We start from the raw sequence: 2,711 nt of genomic DNA, 5'->3' as shown, positions 1-2,711 counted from the left end.
ATACATACTATGTTGTTGTTGAGCTTAGGATCCGTCTACAGTTGGTGTCTGTGGCTTATTAGCGTTAAATTCAACGATGAATAAACAGCACGCACTTCATTTGTTTTCAAAATAATATATATATATATATATATATCTTCAGAACAAATTAACGTATGTACAATAAATTCTTTAACACTATAGATGTTATAGACATGTCATAAATGCTATATATGTAGTTCTCTCCTTCTTGTCAAATAATACACTTAGGCCTATTCAATTACTTTAGAATTTCACTTGACAAGCCGAACTACCTTCTGTATTTCTATTGCACTAGTAAAGTATTATGTAGTACTCTCTGTGATTCACTTAACATTGTGCTGTGAGTTACCGTAATAGTTTGGTATTCTTTCTTTTGAAGATCCTCTGCTTCTTTTGTCAAAGTGCACTCAGGTTGATTCGATTACTTTAGAACCACGCTTTGACGGAATAAAATTATTTTTCTTATCTTCTTTTCTACCGTTAGTTTCACTCCAACATATTAAACGTTAGGCCCATCACTTCTACGATAGTTAACTTCACACCAACTGTATTCTCTTTTGCTATTACCTGTCTGCTTCTGTCTGTCCGTCTCATGTTATATATATCTTTATTACTTACTTGTCTGTCCGCTTTCTATATTCTCGACGTCAATGAATTATTAACAAAACTTCCTACAAGTGTCTGCTTTTAACTCTTTTTATAACAAAAACTAAACAATAATAAAATATTCACTCACAAAAATCAATTAATCACTAATATCTAAACCAAACAGTCTTTTATGTCATTGCAAATGTAATGTACCAGATTTGTTAATCTTGATAATCCAGTATTTATACTTCATGTATACTTCAGTTTGTGTTATTTGTAAATATCAAATGTTATAGATCTGTTCAGGTGTCAGAGGAATTTACCCCTAGTATAAATTTGAAGAATACAGCCCAAATTGTAAGATGATGGACAATACTGATATTTCTTTACACATCTAAACAAATACACTTTCAAGAAGTCAGACTATGTATAAATCTTGGTGTGTGATATTTGTAAAATTATATTTAAACAAGAAATATATGAGTTCTAGATTTGAAAAGAGAAATTAGTAGTATATTAGAAGACGAAAATAATTTCCTAATGTACAATCAAATATTGAGAATTTCATGAATATACATTTAACTTTCGGTATTGTTGCGTCAGCGAGATCACGTGACTAGTATCATGCCATCCGTTTTCTAGAACTATCCTGTTCCTTCGAGAGTGCTCTAGCAATTGCTAGATTGGGGGTTGTCTGGTATGCATAAGATGGTCACGGCGTGACGTAACAATATGTGTAGGTAGTGAGTAATTGAACTGCAGTCAGAAAGTATTGTTGAAGTTAACGTTAGTTGTTATAGCGTTTGTTATAGAGCGACTGTTGAAAATAAGTGTATCGGTAAAGTTATATTCAGAAAGAATAAACCAGTTTTATTAAGAAAGGACTTGTGTCGCTAAAGTTTCGTGGGAACGAAGTTACGGAAAATCAACTAACGACTGGAGGCGTAACAGTATTTTTATGCAAAGTACATGAATAAATAATTTTGTTTTACTGACTGTTAAGTTCAATGATATGCAAAATCCATTCTTCCTTGTCAAAGTTAAAGTGTAACAGCTTATTTTGATTGTAAAGTATGTTCTGTAATGCTAGACAGTAAACTTGATGGATTTATAAAGTGTGAATGACAATATTTTTCATGTAAGAAACAACAAGTTGAAATATTTTATCAAGTTATCACAGTTATTATATTTTATTCATTCTTAAAATCTTCAAAGGTAGGATACATGGATATTATATTTCATAAATATTGTATAAAGTCGTCTTTCTCTAGAGTATTCCAGAAAGTTTCAGTGATAAAATAGAACTTGATAAATTTAACTGTGTTACTCTTTGATTAAGCATGGATTGAAAAATAAATTTATTCACTCTTGTCAATGCAGATCTCAGATATAGCCATAAACATTCATCATGATTTAACATGTCAGAGAATGATTTGTTGGCTAAGATAACTGATTTATATTCTTCACACTATTCTTTCTTCAGTATTTGTAAAATAGGGTACACTTGTTTAGCTTATTTATTAATAAGAATTGACATAATCTGATTATTCAATTTATTTTCATTATGTTATATCAATACCATGATAATCAAATCAATATGTAAATAATATAGAGGGGATATTATTAACACACACAACACAGATTACATGATTCTGTCCTTCTATAGATAAAACTTGTTCAGTTTTGCTCTGTATAGCTAGACTAATGTTTGAGATCCATTGTTTAAATTCCTCCCATCCATTCTGTTGAAGGAAAGGTGATCCCGTCCTTGGTTGGATATAGTTTTTCTTTTCCAAAGTCATTGAACTGTCAGACATGAATATTCAAATTATTCTCGTAAGTTGACAGAGAGATGTCACAGTTGTTCCCAATAGGATAGGCAGGAGATGAATCAGGTGCTTCTTCACATTGTGTAATAGTAGAGGAGGAACATAACTGTTTTTTTTTCTGTTGTATTGGTTCTTATTCAATGCTGGACTTGTTCTTTGTTGCCATTTCGGTAATGTAAGCAGCATTTTTTCCCTTCCCAACAGACAAACTGGACACTGGGACAGGAATTGGCAAAGTTTTGTAATATTCGCCAAGATGACTGGGATGTCTTA

The sequence above is a fragment of the Limulus polyphemus genome, unplaced genomic scaffold (genome assembly GCF_000517525.1).
Source record: "Limulus polyphemus unplaced genomic scaffold, Limulus_polyphemus-2.1.2 Scaffold610, whole genome shotgun sequence".
In the NCBI taxonomy this organism is placed as follows: domain Eukaryota; kingdom Metazoa; phylum Arthropoda; class Merostomata; order Xiphosura; family Limulidae; genus Limulus; species Limulus polyphemus.
Note: the sequence above shows the minus strand (reverse complement) of the source record.